This window comes from Formica exsecta, unplaced genomic scaffold (genome assembly GCF_003651465.1).
Source record: "Formica exsecta isolate Colony F162 unplaced genomic scaffold, ASM365146v1 scaffold614, whole genome shotgun sequence".
Taxonomy (NCBI): domain Eukaryota; kingdom Metazoa; phylum Arthropoda; class Insecta; order Hymenoptera; family Formicidae; genus Formica; species Formica exsecta.
In genome coordinates, this window is record NW_021853375.1 from 963537 (window position 1) to 985103 (window position 21567).

General features: G+C 40.9%; 1 protein-coding gene across 4 annotated transcripts in view; it reads left to right on the top strand.

The window, feature by feature from the left end:
• The window catches only part of LOC115242668 (cysteine-rich motor neuron 1 protein-like), a 241393-nt gene that overhangs the window by 16691 nt on the left and 203135 nt on the right, over nt 1–21567 (top strand). For 2 of the 4 annotated variants that reach the window (XM_029819132.1, XM_029819134.1), the window contains exon 1: nt 18320–18387. The exons of 1 other annotated variant lie outside the window; for it this stretch is intronic. The gene's annotated coding sequence lies outside the window, so the exon portion shown is untranslated. Of the gene's footprint in view, nt 1–18319; nt 18388–21567 lie in introns of those variants that run through there. One more of the 4 variants, XM_029819135.1, reaches the window with a different exon arrangement.

Here is a 21567-nt window from a genome sequence, read left to right on the forward strand (position 1 = left end):
GAGCGTAGACATATAAAATTGCAGGGCTAATTGTAATAAATAACATTTATAATATCATCGGAGTACTATAATATTTTTTTCCTTCCGAGACTTTTATAAATACATATGAATTAATATTTCGATTGAAATGTATCTTTTTCTCATTGCGGTTTGCGGCAAAAGAGTAAAAAGAAGTTTCCAACAACGTAATAACAGAGCCATCGGTGTGGGTGTCTTTTACTTTGTTGAATTTACATCGCGGGCTTTGCCGGAGATTCTCGAATATGAATAATAATTCACTGGCGGCTAGAAAGATCTCTGTGCGACTTTTTTTCGAATTTCCTCGCATTGTCGAGTCTCGGGTTTGCACGAACTCGAACGTAGGGTATGTTTACGAGGACATTTAATCGTTTATCGTGTAAATAACATCGCAGGACGACGTAATTTTACCGCAAAGGACGGCTTTACCTTTCGACATTTGAATCGCGTTTATCTTTCTCTCTTTTATTTTTTAATTTTCTATTTGTATGTACATAGTATATGTGCATAGCATGTATAAAATATATGTATTTATAAGATCAAGTAGAGTAATTGAAAATGTCGGAAAACTTTAGTATTAATAATATTTATCGAATAAATTAATCTATAATCTATAATCTATTTTCTCTCTCTTCCGGAGATAAATTAATTGTAACTGCGATATCTCGTACTAATATAAATGTTTATTCTTAAACATTAAAATTATTTTACATGTGAACAATCGATTCATCTCTTGAATTATTATTCTCCGTCGAAAATTTTTCCAATTATAAATATATAAATATTCACAGATTAATGACTGTGACTGTATAATTTATGATTTGAGATTTGCGATACTATATCACATCTACTATCGCAAGAAAATCTCAAATGATGCTCCCATTGTGGTCAAGAGGGATTAGTGTTGAAACGAAATGAGTTTCGGCCTTTCTCTCTCTCAATCTTTCTCATGATCCTTCGCCCCATCGCGAAAACACATTTCTCGTTTCCCTTGATTCCGCTCACCGCCGCGAGTTTTCGCATACGTTCGCGTGAATTTTCATTTGAATAGTTAAACGCTTACGCTCGGTCATTTAGCCACGGCATAAACCACCGTGATTTAAGCGCGATCAGGTCGGACAGATATGTTACGCCAATTTAAACGGTAGAGGTAGAGGTAGTTCGCGAAGAGCGGCCTGGTAGCGGGAAATTAAATGTGAGTATGATTTTAGGCGGGCAATTTATATGTAAATGACATTGCTCTCTCTCTCTCTCTCTCTCTCTCTCTCTCTCTCTCTCTCCTTCTCTATCTCTCTCTCTCTCTCATTTTGCTCCGTTCCATTTCTCTCTCACCTATCCTTTAATATTTCCTGCACCCTCGTTCTCGACATACCATCCATGCCGAATATTTAATAATGCCCATTGTTTCGCCGATAACGCCCGCACTATGGCTCGAAAACACAGGTCAGTCCCCGGATATTCTGCGAGGCCCGTCGGCATTTAAAGCACGAGATTTCGCCTGGATTTTCCACGAGGGTATAAATGGCGCCGACCTCTTACCCGCCAACAGCAGCAGCAGCATCCGGTTTCCGAGATGGGCGCGAGAGCCACGCGGAGGGTAGGAGGAACTAAAATAGCGAGGGTCATGAATAAAGGGCTCGGGCGCGAGAAGGCTTTGACTCCGCTACGAGCATCTATCAGACGCGGAAGAATAGCAACGCGCGAGATCCGTCGCGCTTACATACATACCTCGCACGCTCGCGCGTCGTCTTTGTTAACCACGGGTCGCGGTTAAAGCGCCGGATAAAATTGCGGATTATAGAGCCGCACGTCCGCCCGCACCACCCGTCTTCGATGGCGGGTACCGCGTATTGTTCCCGACGCGCGGCCCGCGCAGTCAATAAATTATTCCCATATGCTCCGCGGTAAGCTATTCGAGAGGAATGAGCGAGGGAGAGAGATAGAGGAACGAGAGATAGAGAAAGAAAAAACACCGCCGATTCATCTCTAGTCCATTCACGCTTCGGACAATCGATTATCGGCGTCAATCTGCTTATCGATACGTATATTATGTATATTATGCATTTGGAATAAGTTGTCGCACTGCTGAATAAGTGATTTTGCTAAAAGTTAATTGGCGAGGCCACGCAAGTATAAGATTATAAGTATAAGACGTAATGAAATTTAAATCATTTGCTAATCCGATTGTAATATTAGAAAAAAAAACAGCCGCGATAAAATATTAATCGCTTTGCAATGCTTGTAAGATATTTTATAATCAATCATCGCGTGTATTAAAATTAGCGACAGATTATTTCCATGTTTAGCTTAGCAACCACTTTGCTAGATATGCTCACATATGTGGAATTTAATTATGATTGCAAAAGTGAGAGAGAGAGAGAGAGAGAGAGAGAGAGAAAAGAGAAAGGAACAGCGACTGATCTATATTAATGTCAGAATCATGTGCACAACTGTGCAAGCTTTTGAAAGACGTAAGGGCAGTGTTTATGCGATAGAAACGGAGGGCGGTCGACTACGAAGATAGCGCCCAAGGCTCTTCCGTTAATGAGATGCTCGGCGCAACGAGAAAGTGGCATTAACGACCGCGCGACAACTGAATTTATCGTCGACCATTTTCATTTGATACGCAAAGGGACCGGTACAGTGTGATACGTCGTAATGCGATTCAAGACGATCTGATGCTGGTTACCGCGAAAGGTATTACCGCGGTCATGGGCGAATAAGAAAAAAAGAAGAATATACATATATATAAAAGAAAAAAAAAATATATATATATATATATATTGTGGAAGATTATATAGGATATATATATCATTATACTTATATAGGGTTATATTCTCAGAAATTTTAGTTCAGTTAAAAGTAGTTTAGTTTTAATTTTAGAAATATATATGTATACACATTTGACCGATATTTTTTTTTACATATAATTTTTCCATAGCTCGTTCGAAGAATGGATGTCCAAAATTGAGATTTTATCAATTGCTGTGCAAATCCGCTGCATTCGCCGTATAATGTTTGCAAATCGCGAAATATTCGGAAATTATTACAATTTCCGGGTTATGCCGGCGGGGCCTGTGGTCGCCTGGTTTTATGCATGCCCGCAGCTGAAATTAATTGCATTTGCGAAAGTTGATTATGTCTATTTAAATAGCCATGATCGTGAGCGTGCGAGCGAGAGAGCGGTCGACGCCGTGATATTTCCGCTGTATCCCAAAACACCGGCCGGTTCGAAGACTCGCGCGTGCTCGGTTTCCTATTAATTAAGTAAAATTACATTTCGTGTCCTATCCGTGCGTTTGTTTGTTTATTTGCTTCTCGTTTTATCCATGTTTGGCCGCGAGACGGGATATTAATTCCGAACCGGATGTCCTCTACTTCGGCTAGAGATGCTTACCATATACTCTTCTGTAGCAAAATACTTAAATCAATAAAATCAGATGATTTATGCATGATATAGTGTCATAGTAATAATTTCTACGTTTATCGGAATCGCGACAATTGCCCTTTATTAGTAAATTAGAGTAATTGTAACCGCTCGAATTAATATGATATTGAAACGCATACTTCGATGAATGCACGCGCCATTTAACTACGCTAAAGATGACATTATGTGAAATTAATTAGCTTTTGCGAAATTGTGCGATTCGTATGCCGCTAGCTTGATTACACATTACGGAAACTCATTTCGCATATACATCGCGTCGCTGATTTTCAACGCCGTGCACGCTTTACCACGCGAACGTATTCTTCGTTAAAAGAGAGGTATGTCACAAAACATGCTATTTTTAATTAATTCTGGTCACTGTTATCAAATGACGTATCACAAAGAATCACAGCGAATGCAGTAGAAGGGCAACGTTGATGTATTTTTAATAAAACGTGTTACTCTCTTTATCATGTGTAATTACTGTATTATTTTGGTTAACGCAAAAGCAAACTCGTTTATACATTCGTAACAATTTTTACATCTACATTATTCCATATACAAAGTGTCTGAACCGTGAGATAATATTTTCATTAGTTTCACTCTTCGTTGAATTTGGGATAGATTATACAAAAGTCGATTTCAAATTTGTCAAGAAATTTTTTTCGGAAAAATGTCCAGAATGTTACCTGTGTTGTCACTTTGCAATAATTGTAGTCAGACCTCAATTTAATAAAAACGCGTTTAAACGCGTTAGGGCGAAAGCAACCGTTTTACAAAGGGCGAAATGTTTCTGACGCAAGGTCGGCGAGCGACAATTATTCGCGTTACTGAGGACACGTGGATGCTGTAATACGTTATTTCAAAAGGTTTAACAAAGGTTTAGCAAAGCGTGTTACACGTATCGTGCACAAAGATGGGTCGCGCGCGAGCGACAGTTGAAGGGCATTTTATTTTAGTCCGCGAGGGTGCTTTTCGCCAGGCGCTCTTGCGTTCTAATAAGACGTAGGATTATACCGCTTTATACCGGACGAACATGATGCCATTTTGTGTTACAGCTATGCACTTATCTCGATTTATCTTCACACTTAATTTACAAGCCCGGTTGCATAGCAGGTCATGTTTCCTTTCAAACCTGGTTCGCCTATAATTCACTTCATCCTTTCATGATTTAACGTGACCTCCGCCTCACATAAATTCTACATGATCAGCTTATATCGTCTAACGATGTCCACGTAGGTCTCTGCAGATACGATGGTATGTAGCGATGTACATATATCGAGTTTTCTTACGTCGCGCTTCTAAGACTTTCATGTCGTCGACAGATAGAACGGAGGAGCGGACGGAGATGCCGGAAAATGGAGAGAGGAAAGAGAAAGAGGCGTAAAGAGAGACAGAGAGACGAGCGAGAAAATGCGCGCGACCCGCCTTTGAAAATCCCCCTATAATTAAATTGTCTTTTATATTCAGACGAGGGCTGAAAATGAAGCTGGTCCGGGATAAACCTGCCGAGCCGTTCCGCCGGTTCTGCCTCTTTTTCTCTTCGCGTCTCCGCGTGTGTCTCTCTCTCTCTCTCTCTCTCTCTTCTTCGTCTCCTCCTCTCTCCGATACTTTTCTCTCGATCTCCATCCACTCACCCCCGTCCTTCCTCCCTTCTTCCTGTTTCCCCTTTTTCTCGTGGATCTCGAGGGCAACGACACATTCTCTTCGACGGCTGCCTCCGTTTTTCCATACTCCATTACACCCTTCTCACGCAAAATGACGACCCGCCGTTCTACCATCGATCTCTCCATTTTTCGCAACGCTCTCCACCTCCTCACCGCGTTTCGAGACTTTTCGAATCAGGTAAACTCCGTCGAGATTTCTCTCTTCCCCCGGCGTTTCTCGATCATGGAGAATCCTTACTTCTATCCATTATTTTATATATATACATATATGTGTACGTATACGTTGTGCGAATATATGTGTGTGTGTGTATATATATATATATATATATATATATATATATATATATGTATATATATTTCCACCATCTTGTCGACTACCTCGTTTGACTTGCAAATGTAATCACTAAGAGCACCCATTCGACCTGATCCTATTTCTATGACCCGGGGACCGTACTCGCTAACCTGGTTCCTAGATCTCGATGAGAAATATGTACGGCACCATGAAGCACCAAGCATTCACGGTCAATCGATTCTATCCGTTTCTTTGGAAAAACGATGTCTCCGATTAAAACTGGGATTACAATCATTGTCTTTATATTGTTTTGTCGATTCTAAATTTATCGTGGAATCCTCTACAACTCTTATATAAACTCTTCCGTATATACTGGCGACAATTACAATTTCATTTCGCCCGTAGCGTTGTAATTTCCTCTATTTCCATATAACTTCCTAAACAATAATCATCTATTCTCGTTACTTCATTCGCCAGAGCGCAGCGCGCGTGCTCCACTTTGACTTCGAAATATTACGTTTCATCGTGCAAATCTACATATATACACATATAAATATATATATATATATATATATTGGACGCGGATAACATACGTTTGCATACCCACGGGCATTTATCCGTATTAAAAATGGTCTATTGATTAACGCAAACTAATTATGTGCAATTAATTAACGGTGGTATACAATGTAACGATGACCACGGGAATGGGAGGTGGGAAGGAAAGAGCAACTGGTATATTTAGTGTCGCATCGCGATATGCATATCCGAGACGGCCGAAGACGGAAGGAGAGAAACTTTTACGCGGCTATTAAAGTCCGCCGGTTATCTTTATTATTGCTAAATAAATCTGCACCATGGCGGTAGTGACTCGCGATCCTCTGGAAAGTAAGGGCCCGGCAACCGCGATGAGCAGCAGCGAGATTCATCTTATGCGTGCATGCAGCGAGCGTTATTTGTCGATGTCGTGCAAGTGTTTCGCGAGCAAACGTCCTTATCTGTCGGGCCACCTCGTGTGTACGCAGGATACGTAAATATTTCAGATTCCTTTCGCTCCGCGAAAGAATCCTTCTACGTCGGACTTGGCTGCCAGCGATTATACGTAAGTCGTAAATAACGGGATATACGCGTACGCCTTTCTTTACCCTTTACCCTTTCTTTACCCGTCTGAGAGAGTACACTTGGTCGGTACACCTAGGAAACCCACCCGACAATAGGTTTGTTCGCAAGGGGAGTGTACCCTCGCCATTACCCCATTCGAGGGTTAAATTTATTGTTACCCGCGAACGCTCGAAATCGTTCTCGAGAGTCATTCGACCGCGTTTCTAACGATCTCCGCCGCGTTGTAAAATGTAACCACTTGGTCGTTTGCGTCATTAGATACACTCTAAAACGGCACATGTGACCTAAGTTGAAAGGATATTAAAAGCTCGTTATAATCGGGAAATTAAGGATTGCTCAAAAAAATGTGCGACAAGTTTTCACAATTTTTTTTTAACAATATTGTTATTTAAATAAAATTCTCCTACGAATTAATTCAGTTTCTCGCGTTTAACGTGATTAATAGATTGAGTATATACTAAAAATCAAATTATTCTTTTATATTTGATTAATCATCTGAAAATTTACTCGATATTGATATAATTGTGTAATCATTTTACGCGTAATCAAGATACGATTTTGTTAGCCACTTGTAGTTATTTTAAGACTATCACGCAACGCGCGTTACCACGTTAACACCATTACTCCAGATAGAACATTAATCGATGTAGTTTGACAGACGGATATTCCTAGCGACATAGATTTAATGTATCCCATCGGTAAAGCGCGGCTGTTAATCTTAGAAATGGAGAGACTCGAGCTCGCAAGAAAAGTAATGGCTTCTTCGGCCGGCGGGGCCGGCTATCGCTATTGTTGACTAAAAAAGAAGGCGACCGCTCGGTCCGGAACAGCCGATAGCTCCTCGCATCTCGTCTAACCGTGGTACGCAATCGCTCTCGGTCCGGGGAAAATGGGAGCAACCAGAAGGACGAGTGACGAATAGCCCGTGCCCGAGCACTTTGGACGCGGTCCATTGCCGAAGTTGCCGCGCTTGTTAAGCCGTTCCGAGCGTGCACTTTGCGTGCCTCCCCGTGCTTTCACGCCCTGTTACGAGCGTTCCGTCGCGCTTCCAATGCGACTGCCAATTCGCGGTACCTCCGACGGGGCCGCTGCCTGTATAAACGAGCCGCGTCGTAAACGAGACGAGAATTTCGCAACACACGACACGCAATTCGCCCCTTTGCGCTCCGACATTTCGCCCCGTTTCGTCCCCCGTTCAATTTCGTTTTGCCCACACGTGTCGGGAAAACTGCCGGGTGGAAACGCGACGATGTGTGTCGCTCGATGTATATGATAAATTTTTCAAAATGTTTTGCATGACTTTTCTTTTTGATTATATATAATAGACACGTTTTTACGAAAATAAAATTCAATTTTAAATATATTATAACAGTTCAATTCGAGATTTAGATTGCGAGATGTTAAAGTTGAAATGACATTAAAGAAAAATGAAGATTCTAAATTCATTAAACGAAATTTAGGACATCTTGAATATTTTAGTTTAAAAGTTATAAGAGAAAAAGGACAATGCATATATATAACATATTTGTTTTATGCAATTATTCATATTGCAATAATATTTCAGTTGATGTAGTTACAGATTTTTGCATATATCTCTATCAGTATCATGTTAGAAATGGAGATTAATATTATCCATGCAAAAAAGGATCACTTAATGAAATGCACACACGGATTTCTTGCTCGCGGAATTCAACAATATGCATTTTTTGCCATTTCCCCTGATAGCTTAACGCTCTCGAGTGGAACGTGACGGGCAGCAATATGCTTGCGTGATAGCAGCTAGTCCATTATGCGCGTTTATGAATGCAAATGGGTTAAAGATGGCCATGAACGCGCATGAGGGACGTAAAGGTGAATATACGCATACGCGTTCCTAAACATTTCAACGGCAATTTCTCGACCCTTTTTGCGGATCTAACGGCACGGATGATGAATGTGCATCTAGATTGCAGTATACACTTTACATAATTAAAATTTTCATACGATAATCACAAAGAGATTATATAATAATACATTTCGTTTTACATATGGGATTTTTTAATTGACGACACTTTGATGTTTAACGGATGTTCATCAAAGATAATTTTTTTTTTAATATGATGTACAAAGTATATATTTATACTTTATTATATGCCCCTCGATGAATAAATATTTTGAAATACGTTACATACATCACACTATCATATATATTTCCTTTTGATTATTAATTAACGTCGAATTAACATTGTTCGAGATTATTTCGAATTCTTTGAATATGTTGCGATGTAAATTTTGCAATAATGTTTCAACGAATTAAATGTCTCGATGTGTTCACATGCACGATGTTAACAATACAGCCGAGTGAGGCAAATTATTGTGTGCACATAGAGCGTTATTATATAAAGTAAACATCTGCATTTCTCGGCCGTGTCGATTGAGAGCCGAGTTTTTTTGCGCTCGCGCGAATAAATCCGGTCAGCGCCGGTGGATTTACTACGCGTAACCGATTCGTCACCGACAAGGTAACGCTCTTTCGTGTCACTGTTCTTCGTCACGGTGACGTCCGTGTCGACGAATCGAGAGAGCAATACGTTATACGTGCCGGAGAAAGAGAGCCCGGGTCTCTCACTGATCCGGAAAACAAGACAATCCACTCGGAAGTTTTTACTGTATGTGGAGCGAAGGAAAGTGCGCGCGCGAGCGCGATACAGAACTCCCATTCCCGTTTTCTCTACTCTACTACCGCGCGTGGATCCCGGGATCTCCGGGATCCTCCCGACTCTTGCACGGAGATTCGGCGAATGCTCATGGTCGATCGCCTGTGTCACGTACCGCGAGAATCAATGAGTTCTACGTGTACGTGGTGCTCACCGATGGAATGCAAAAGAAGGAGAACGCTCGACTGCTCGACGACTTTCTTGTCCTAAGACACATCTCGACGTGTGTCGTCTTTCGACGTTTAAACGGACGCGTGTTTCCACGGAGTCTTTGCTCGGGGCTTTCTCGTATCGGGCGAGTATTTAGCTAATAGCGTTCGTTTTTAGCCCATCCTCACGTCTCTCGTTCGATATTCCACGGACGTCAAAGCGAATTTCACGTTGGCTTGCTTATCGATCCGCCGCAACTGAATTCTAGCGACTACGAATTCTATCGCGACGCCCGTCTATGCTGACTACTTTTGTCCGGGATTAATTAAGTCTTTATCTAATTTTTATTTTTTTTCCTGCTTCTTTCCGTATATTTCTTTTTGAATCGTAAGAGCGATTTACATTGTTCATTTTCATAATCTATTTTATGCCGTTACTCGCGCGTATATTCATACGTCTGTCAGATACATTCGCGGCGTAATCCTTCTCTTGGTTTCATTGGAACAGGATGCTCAGATAAATTTGGCTTGGAAACAGTAAGTTCTAGACCAAGAAAATATTCCACGCTCGCGCGGAGGGTAACGTTTATTACAATTGTTTTGTGTACCCCCTCAAGAAATAGCCTCGCTTCTTCGTAATCCGTTTTACGAAGTTTTCGGTTGACATCACCAAGAAATGCATTACACTGTGTTAGGAAATTTTATTAAAACGATGATATTCTGCTTTAAATAAATCAATGCGTGTCACGTAATTTTATAAAATGTTTTAATACGAATAACATAGAAAGAATTTTTAACGAATCGAAATATATATGAATAAAATATTACGATAATATTCGTGATACGCAAACATAAATGTATTTTAATGGGAAATGCAAGCCGAGACTTAAATAAAAAATATACGTAATAATATGAAAAATAAACAAAGAATCTCGTATTTCATCCGTGTTTTCAGCTTACAAAACTCTTGTTGATTTGATTGAAATCAGAGGCATACTATATATCTTTATATTTGCATATTAACATACATCTTAATTATTTTCGAATGTTATTAAATTACTCGGCTATTTTAATACGATAAAAATTAATCATCATGCATTTCTCGAACTCATAAGCGTTAATCATATATATATATATTGACCGATATATTTTTCTAATCCCTGAATAGTCCTAATATGTATATCGCGACAACATTTTTATTTGGTTGACAAATACAACGTTTTATTGGGGCGATATTGCATGATACATTTAGCTTTAAATCCAGTTTTTTATATTATACTGTCGAAAGCCGGATACAGAGATTCGTATCAAACGCGGTAACTATAACTGTGTGGGTTTGCGAATATAATAGATGACGTTCCTTTCCCTCCATATAGGGGGGAGGGAGAAGAACATTAAATCGAAAATAATATTCTGAACGTTAAAATGGAGAACGTTTTTGCCAAGTCTGCGACGTCTACCGCGCGCTAAAAAAGCCTTTCGTCATCTCGCGTGACGCCGTTCTCGCCGGATGAATGAATGAGGGACAAAAGAATGTTTCGTGTGTGTTTCATGTGCGAGAATAGTTTCGGAACATTATGTGGGCAAGATACAACGCCGGCAGCAATCGATGATATCGCGGTTTCACTCACTCTCAATCACTCGCCTAAATAATCTGGCTTAAAGCTGCAGAGAGTAAAAGGAAGAGGGAGAGAGAGGGAGAGAGAGGGCAGCGCCGTGTTGCGGTTTTAGAAATTGCAAAGTGAGATACTGCCCTCTCAACGCACTATCTGGCTTCGGCTTTGTAAATCAACCCGTATTCGCGAGTGTCCTTTGCATCACGATGCAACCGCACATGGGCCATTTCTACGGCCGAGCATCACCAACAGCGGCTTTGCATTTCCAACGCGCGCGCGAGTGTATCTATATACGCGCGTATGTTGCGTAAGCGAAATGCAAACTTTTGCGGTCAAAATCCCGAATGGCCCGGCACGATTTCTTGTACACAATTCGGGGAGAACTAAAAATACACGTTATGAATCATCGAATGCATTGTCCTTTCTCTTTTCGCGCTAAATGATTGTAAGGGTATATTTTTTTAAAAATATTATAATTTAATTTATATATCTTGACGTCGCTATGCAATTGATTGCCCGCTCGGACAGATAATTACGGTAGGTATTAATAAATTGGCAGTTTTTTGCACGATTAATCGGGGAACGACAGTTTTACGCAATGGAAATATAATTGCAGGTTGTCCCAAGATAAATTACAACGATTTGCCGGTTACGCTATAAAGTTATCCTTGGGAATTCGCGGTAACCGCGCGAGGGATCGAGATTAAATTACAAAATGTTACTGGATTAGAACTCGTTCCGCATGACGCGATCAAGGCTCGCGAACCGTATCTGCAACCTTTGTTGTGAGCGGAATCGCGCATGAGTTCATAAACAAGCGCATTCTAATCAACGTACCTATATAATCGCGATACGTAAATTGCATAGCGCGGATCAATTAGTTCTCAATTAACCGTTTATTTGACGTTTGTTACTGCCGTGATTTAAAATTTTACTCGGGAAAAGTATAGTATCTCTCTCTTTGAAGTGTCTTGTATACACGGAGAAGCAGCCGGAGTTTCCAGGAAGTACGATGACTTAGAATCGATGTTAGAATTCAGTTTGGGATCTTGTTTCCTCGTGTTGATCCCATCTGTCTCCCTCTTTCTCTCTCTGATCCTCTCGTTCTTCGCTCGGATAGTACGCAAGACTTAGCGAGGCTTAGCAAGAGTATCCGGGAACCGAGTCGAGTTGCTCTCGTAAGTTTAGTAGACCCGGTGCATTTGGATTGATAGCAGATTATCATAAATTGCGCATCCCTGTAAACTCTATATTGTATCGTGAATCACTCTTCGCGTGCTTTCGCGTCCATGTGCGAATCATCTGGTTTATCGGATATATTGCACGGATAATACATTCGCATATTTATCGACTTTTCGCTTACCCTAAATCGGAAATCAAATCGTTCCATTAGTTATTTCGAATAGTATTTTGAAAGACTCTTTATATTTAGTTTGAATTTTTCTATTTATATATAACAGACGTTGTGTCCGCGGTAGATATTACGTAGATATTATTTAAAACGGAATTTAATTATTCGAGTGACAGAATATGACAAATAATAAAATATCACACATGTGACAAGCTGACAAAATTAACGGCAGATGACAGTTCCTGATTTCGAACAACGAGCTAATATTTATTCGTTGACTAAAATATCGACATAGCTTTTTTTTCTCGTCGGAAAACGGGGACGGATATATTTCTGAATAAGTCAATATATTACCGTGAAACTGTGAATATTTCTCTCTCTGATCCTCTCGTTCTTCGCTCGGATAGTACGCAAGACTTAGCGAGACTTAGCAAGAGTAGACCCGGTGCATTTGGATTGATAGCAGATTATCATAAATTGCGCATCCCTGTAAACTCTATATTGTATCGTGAATCACTCTTCGCGTGCTTTCGCGTCCATGTGCGAATCATCTGGTTTATCGGATATATTGCACGGATAATACATTCGCATATTTATCGACTTTTCGCTTACCCTAAATCGGAAATCAAATCGTTCCATTAGTTATTTCGAATAGTATTTTGAAAGACTCTTTATATTTAGTTTGAATTTTTCTATTTATATATAACAGACGTTGTGTCCGCGGTAGATATTACGTAGATATTATTTAAAACGGAATTTAATTATTCGAGTGACAGAATATGACAAATAATAAAATATCACACATGTGACAAGCTGACAAAATTAACGGCAGATGACAGTTCCTGATTTCGAACAACGAGCTAATATTTATTCGTTGACTAAAATATCGACATAGCTTTTTTTTTCTCGTCGGAAAACGGGGACGGATATATTTCTGAATAAGTCAATATATTACCGTGAAACTGTGAATATAAAACGTGTAAATTTGAAGTATCTTAGAGATACATGAGCGATTTATATACCTTCCAAAGGATTTACGTCACTTGCGGGTGCGATAACCTCGAGAATATGTCAAGCGTGACACACGTTACGATGTAGCACGTACGTTTCTCTCTCCGCCTCCGTGTATATGTTAATTAAGCGTATACAAATAAAGGCTCGGTCAGACTCGAAAATAATACGTTTTGGGAAACGTTCGCTTCTCCATCGTGTTCCACGATAGGAGTCTATCATTAGCGAAAAACATTCGGCACCGTCGGGACACTCGATATAGAAGTCGATTGCTTCACGCGGACGGAGATTCGTCCTGAGTCACGATTCGGATCGATAGTAGGTGGTTATTTATTCTCTAGAGCGCGGCGTAGGTTGGCCTCCTTTTACATTACGACGTGCTACGCCGCACTTCCACGTGGAACTACGCGTCGAGATCGGACGTATTGGCTGAGAAAAACGTGTTTCTCGGATGAATACGAATCGCACCGTCGAAATGCATAGCGTACCGAGCGCACGTGCTTTTGACGAATAAATCGAGTAAAGATCGGAGATTATTGAGCCTGTTCCTTTTAGCTGCTGCGCTTTCGCGTACATTTTCTACACGTAGAATAAAATATTCAACCTTTCGGATGGAGGAGAAAGGAGGATTGTAGCAAAGTACAGAATGCAGCTGAAAGGTACAGGCTTATTACGAGAAAATGTCTTTAATATCTTTTGGCTTGGTTATAGCTTTCGCTAGCAAATTCTAGTCGTATCGGAAAAATTTTATAATAAAAATTATAACAAATATAGGTATATATATTTATTGTTTCTTTTTCGGTAAAGATTTTCCGAAATATTAGAATTGGGCGCGACGTGGCGGAAAATCTGTAAGCCGTTGTTCCGTAGGATTTCGAGACAGTACGTTCATTAGTCCGGACTCGACGTGGGTACTCGGCGAAATACGAGTCTCGCCTGCCTCTCATAGTAATATCACGTCGACGCGCTCGTATCGTGTAACGTGTTACGTTTCGTCGCGTAATACGCTCCGGAGTTGCATTATGCGCGCTAGCGCTCGCGCGAATATCCACAGACGCCGGAGTTTGCGATAGTATTGCAATATGCCGTGAATCATGACGTAAGTAAACCACCCAGGATGAAATTGGGATACGAAAGAAAGTTCGCGAGGTACTTTTTAAAGATATAACAGTCCCTATTAAGAGAAAAATCTGCGAATGGGTCTTGCCTTTATTCGTCCTTGAAAGATAAATAATTGATAGCGTTTCCCTGATATAAGTATACAATGTGAAAATTAACATCGGTCCTTCATAACTCTTCTAATCTAGAAGTAAAGCGAAAAATACTTTTTGTCTTTTAATTGACACTAACACATTAGTAAAAAAAAGACATGGCTAGCGTATTATTTCGCGTGGAAACATGGAGATACTTTTTTTTCATAACGCGCGTAATAAATGCGCTTGTATACTGGAGCGGGAACCGTTCGCGAGAACGCGAACTCCCAGAACGATGTAATTATGACGCGTTCAAATATGTATTTAACTGTAGTACACGTACTCCCTTCGGAGTATTTCAACGCGCGTCGCAAAGCCGAGCGTTTCCCTCTCGTGCTTGTCATTTGGTGCGCTGAATTTGGGAAATTCGACGCCGGTACCGCTCTCTCTCTCTCTCTCTCTCTCTCTTTAATGTGTCACTAAATCATTTCTCACTCGCAAATATACACAAACCGAGATGCTCCAACAGATTCTAGAGCTATTATTGCTCTCTCTCTCTCTCTCTTTCTCTATATATTGTTGTTTTTACCGTTATAGGTCGAGATGATTTTCTGCGAGCAAACGTCGCATCTTTGGAAAGCTCTGACGTGCGTTATCTTACGAGTGGCGTCCAGGATAGGCGGTTAGACCCTTATGTGAATGTGGCGATGGCAGGATTTCCTCTCTCTTTCTCTCTTTTTATGTGTCGGTTATAGATTTGAGCATTTCTTGCCGTGGCGATTCCTCGAAAGTGAAGCAAGAGGGTGATGGGATCTCTCGTAATAAGGCGTGACGCCAAGCTTTTTTCTAATATTGGTCGCACGGATTTGTCTTAAGCTTAAGGTTTGATTAAATAAATTTGTTTTATTCATACTGCAAATATACGACTGAAAAGCGCTTCAGTTCTATCGCTAAACGTTTAATTCAAGTTTATATTATTTACCGCATGAGTTGATACAGTGGGTTTTAGCGATATCTGGATTGTATTATCTTCATTTGATGAAGCTATTTTTTTATAAATTAAATTAATTGAATATTAATATGATTTATACGCGAAAAAGCTAACGATTTGTAAAATTTCATTGTTTATTTTATTTTATTTATTAAAGAGAGAGAGAGAGAGAGAATCAAAGTATTTTCCAAGAGCAATTTTTCCTCTGGCATGAAAACCTCTCTTTGCAAGCTCATCGGATAAGAGAGATGGACGGAAGAAAATGCCGAGGATAACCTGGGAGGGTCAAGTGTGGCATATAGCTTCTCGCCGGAAATTGTTCCGGTCTTCTCGATCCGATCGACCATAGAAACCCTACAACAATATCAATAAAACGGCGGATTGTTGTGTCAGGTGGCGTTCGTTTCAAGTGACGATCGTAACTTGACGTTTACATCGCGCGGGAGATTGTGTAAACAAATCGACGGAAGAACGGAATCAATTGAATCCGTTGACCCTTAGTCGTTACTGTCGCCTGCTTCTGTTGACCTATCATTCTCTTCTATATCTTGCTACACGTGAATAGTATTTGTAATTCTATCAAATTGAGAAACGACGCATCTTAACACAAAGACAGATAAATATTTAAAAAAAAAAAAAACATTCAACGATAACAGAAAGATGCGAGTGAGAGATACAAAAGGAAAGAAGGGAGGGAAGGGTCTCATGAATCGAAGAAGTCGCCGCGATGGCGGAGATCTTCACGAGGAGGAACGCGAATTTATTGTGGCATTGACCAAGATCACATGTGTCGCGAATGCTTGCCAAATTCGCGCTCTCGCGTGAAGTAATGAATGCGCTCGCGTGAAATCGCGAAGCGCAACGCGAGGGACGAGAATAGGATTGTGTACGAATTGCCAGGGTCGTCGAGCTCGCGCATCAGATGCATCAGGACGTGAGTCACGCGACGGACGACACGCGCGAAGTTTCGTCTCCCGTGTTAACTTACGCGTAATTTACACTTAGCGACGCGTGTGACATGATGCCTCGTGGCTAATGGGATATCGATATTCACGCGCTTCCCCGTAAGAAAGTTGGTTGCACTAATAAGTTAATGCACATCCAAGGGTAATGATTAATATGTATTATAAAAAGATATATTGGCTGGAAAGTTTCGCTAATCGATATTCCACGTGATACCGATACTCTATAACGAGTGGCTCATAAAATACAGTGGCCATATCCTTATTCATGAGAACGTAAGATAGCTTGGGCGTAAGAGGAGAATTGATCGAGAGCGCAGATAAAATTTTTTTTTCTGGCTGACCACACAAGAATATTAGATGAATGCCTTTTCGCGCAATTCCCTTACGTAACTTCAAGATTGTTTGTTCGCTCTTTTGCTTTTTTCAGAATTGTAATCAGAGTTGCCCGCACTAATGATATAAATACATATATAAAGATAAAACAATGTTGAATAAAGTTTTAATAAAATTTAATAATTTAGAAATATTTTATATACATTTTTCATATTTTTATATATTAACATATATAAAAAAGATATTTTATGAAAATTTTGATTTTTATATTAAATATCATGGGAATTTAAAGAGAATATTTAAAAATATATATATATTTCGTATTTTAAAATATATTTCGTATAAGAACAAATATATATGTATCTATAAAATATATAATGCAATTTGTTTGCATAATATTATGATGAATTATTATCAATCATATTTTATTTAAAGGACATTAATAAGCATTCATACGGAAACTCATACTCATAGCTCTCTCCAGTATATTTAGATAAATTATATTCAAATTAATTTTCTCTACCGGTATAATATCAACAAATTATAACGAGCGATGTATAATTATCATGCGCGTTGCACGATATTTGAAATATTTACACTCAAATCCGGATATGACACACCGAGTTACAACATACATCAAAGCGTTCAGAAATATTCGTAAAATTGGCACGGCGCTCACGGCGAAAACGTCTTATTCTGGACGCCTCAAAGATCGCGTATCGCATCATTCGACGCGCGAAGGTGTGTAAACAGAATCTCATTTCGGTATCTCGGCTCGCCGGCGTTTTCGCACGACTCGCCGTATGTTTTCTGCGAAATTGCTCGCAGATCCCGGAAAAGCGTAGGTAGATAGGAAGTGTCGGCCGATCGAAGGCGTTTGTTACGTTAGAACTCATCGGTTGTGCGAGTTTGTCGACGAGAAGGAGAGAAGGAAGGATAGAGGAAGAGAAGAGATAAGGAAAGAAAAGCAAAGAGGGGACGGAGACGTTTCTTCGCGAACGATTCGACGATTCAAAGGGAACTTTCGACGGCAACGTTAAAGCAACGTTAAAGCAACGTTTCCTGAACGATTGGAGGCGACGTCGGTCAGGGCCAGGTAGCGTTCGAGCCGGCCGGTGGCTGCTCCTTCGGTGCGTACATACGCGTCGTGTGCCGCGCCGGGGGAAGGCAGTCACTCGTATAAAACCGACGGGCTAGTCGCGCCTCGAGTCAGTCTCGGCTCGCGCCTCGCGTGAGTGCTTGGCGATAGCTCGTCGCGCGCGCGAGCGAACGGAGCGATAAGGGAAGAGGAATCGTGTTGCGCGAATCGCGATTAGCGCGACGCGTTAAATCACGACGTGTCCGATACATCGCGGACGTTGAGACGAATAATCGATATAAGCGTCAACGAGTGCGTGCGTTTCGTTTCTCGAAAAAATTCCCGGCCGGGAAAGGGCCTGTTCGAAGGGACAAAGGGCCCCCTTACGGTCCTATCTATCCTGCGTGTTCGATAGAGGATTCTCTCGATTGTTGTATGTGTGTATTTCGCGAGACGTTTTAGCCGGCGAAAGCGGTGCGCGGTAAGTATCAGCGGAAAATACGACGGCGTCGACGCGTTGCCGGTGCCGAGAGCAGAGAAATCCGAGGGGGTTTACATACGTAAAGTGCCCGAAAATTGCGTACGTGCAATATCGTCGACGTTTACGCGGGGCCCATCGATGACAGCCGCGCGATAAGCGCGACTCGGCGACTCGGCTAATTTTCGAAGTGGTAGAAAAATGCGACGGGCGAAGTGAGCCCGAGAGCCTTCGTATCGTGTTACATAACGCTGTTTTGTTGTGCGCCTATATTTATTTACGTACCATCGGGTGAAATAAAATCGACGAATTCCTCGCGCGTTTTATATTTCGCGGCGAGAATATATATCAATATATATCTTTCATCGTTAAGGTTATCAAGCCGCAAGTTATAAAACTCTGTTAATACGCAGTTCTCTCTAAAAAAAAAAAATACACGCTGTATTTGTACATCGTAGTTCTGTAAAAGACCCATCGTTACTTTTCACGATTCTCTCAAATAATGTTCACGTCACGACGTGGTAAGAAAGCAAAGAGTACTTGAGATATTTATCGTTTCTGCGTACATATGTCGCGTGCCGTTTCCACGCATCGCTCGCTAGTATATGTATATTTTGTGCGATACCACCGAGAGACCACGTGCGGTTTGTCGTTGGTACACTCGGTTTGATATTGTTGGCCCTGTCTTACGTAGCTCTGGTAGCGTTTCGACTGACAGCGCCGGTGTCTATCTGTTAGTCCGCTGTCAGATCGATTGAGACGTCGTAGTCATCGTCATCGACAGTGGACGAAAGTAATTGCGTTTCACGACGCGGTTCCGAGATAACACTTTTGCGCGAGCGCGAAAGATAAAGCTAATCTTTCCGGGATCTTTTGCCCGTGTCATTTTAAAGTCCAGCAAATAGAACGGGAATAGGAGTCACGTGATATTGCCAATCGAAGGGAAATTATCTCGTCTTTCCCTGCTCCTCTTTCGGAATGGCAATCTATCGGGAAACTTCCTCGAAGCGATTACTCGATTAAGCGCTACGCGACACGCGTTGCGTATATTAGTTCTGTATCTCAAAGAGAAAGAGTACTTGAGATATTTATCGTTTCTGCGTACATATGTCGCGTGCCGTTTCCACGCATCGCTCGCTCTAGTATATGTATATTTTGTGCGATACTACCGAGAGACCACGTGCGGTTTGTCGTTGGTACACTCGGTTTGATATTGTTGGCCCTGTCTTACGTAGCTCTGGTAGCGTTTCGACTGACAGCGCCGGTGTCTATCTGTTAGTCCGCTGTCAGATCGATTGAGACGTCGTAGTCATCGTCATCGACAGTGGACGAAAGTAATTGCGTTTCACGACGCGGTTCCGAGATAACACTTTTGCGCGAGCGCGAAAGATAAAGCTAATCTTTCCGGGATCTTTTGCCCGTGTCATTTTAAAGTCCAGCAAATAGAACGGGAATAGGAGTCACGTGATATTGCCAATCGAAGGGAAATTATCTCGTCTTTCCCTGCTCCTCTTTCGGAATGGCAATCTATCGGGAAACTTCCTCGAAGCGATTACTCGATTAAGCGCTACGCGACACGCGTTGCGTATATTAGTTCTGTATCTCAAAGAGAGAGCCACGTTATCACGAGTTGTCATATTATCTCCAAAGTGTTTTATAAACATTTCGGTAAAATACCAATTAATAATTGTAGGACTTTATAAGAGCCTGTGATTGCAAAGGAGAGATATTTTTTTTTGCGATTCTTCTTTTATATACTATATGTGAAGAGCCGAGGAATAAAATTTGTCTTACGTAAACGATAAAACATAACAGCTTAAAATAAATAAACAATAATAACTTATAGTTTTCTCGAATTTTTTAAAAATATTTAAGAAGGGATTTTATTTCAAGGGAAAATTTCCTCAATTATTTCGCGATTTATTTCCGATCACTGCCCCTCTCTCTTCTCCTTCGGTCCAATGTGTCTCTTTCTCTCTCCCATTTTCCTATCGGTCGATCCGGAACTGGAATTTGGGATGACCTTGGAGACCGCGCGCGTCCGCTCCGCTTATCGCGTCGCAGCGCGATGTTTATTTTTCGCGAGGTGCTAACTGCGAGAACGCGGCGCCGTGTATGTTACGTCTATTCGTCGATACGCGTGTGCGTGTGCTTGTAGCACGCGATTTTCGAAGGCGGGTCGGTCGACGGCGTAGGAATTCGAGGTGGCCGTGAAAGACGCCGCGCGCGAAGCCACAGGTGGCGGTCAGAATTGACTGGAAACGCGGAAGAGGAACGGGCGCGCGCGCGCGCGATCCCGAGCCTCCTCTCCTTCGGTCTCTTTCGCGGGAGCACGAATAGGACAATAATATCGCCGTTTTTATATGTCTGCTGCGCGATTTTACGATCTGTTAAATTTATGCCAAACACGCGCAACGCAGCGGCTCTCAAACGCAGTTAAGCTACCGTTCGTCGTGCGATCGCCGAGACCGTTTTTGGCCCGAATATGTATGTCTCGTCTGCCTTTTGCTAAATATACTGAGGACGTTCCAAGCATTGAAAATGCGTTTTTGCGATAAATGATTGTACATTACTTTACTTTCTGTCTTACAATTTTTATGGAACTTTTTACATACGAGTTACAGAGAATCACGCAATTGCGTCTCTTTTTTTTTTAAGATTTTATTAATAATTTAATAAAACAAAATTCCGTTAAATATTTTAAAACATTATATAACGAGATGGTGTTATTGCTAAAGCATGCTCATACGTAAGAGGAAGGGAAGTTAAGCAAGTTATAAGGGCAAAACGAAAGGATGGATGAAAATAGAGCACACGTGCAAGGCATCACATATATTTCGATACATGAAAGAAAAAGGTATGAAAACACAAATAAATTTTATGAAGTAACCGACATAACAGATTGTTTACAACCATTATAATTAAACCTACGACGTAGGATGAGAGTAACGATAAAATGATGTAAGCGCGTCTGAAATAATTCGTTATCAATTTCGTCGCAGTCAACACATGGCATATATTTAATTTTGCTCCGGTGTCATCATTCTTTTGACAAATATCAAGATTATCCGAATGAACGATTAAATTCCCCGAGAATTTGCGGAAATCGCATTTTATTTTATTACAATTAATTTTTATATATTTTCTGATTAATTTTTCTGTAATATTAAGTATATATATATA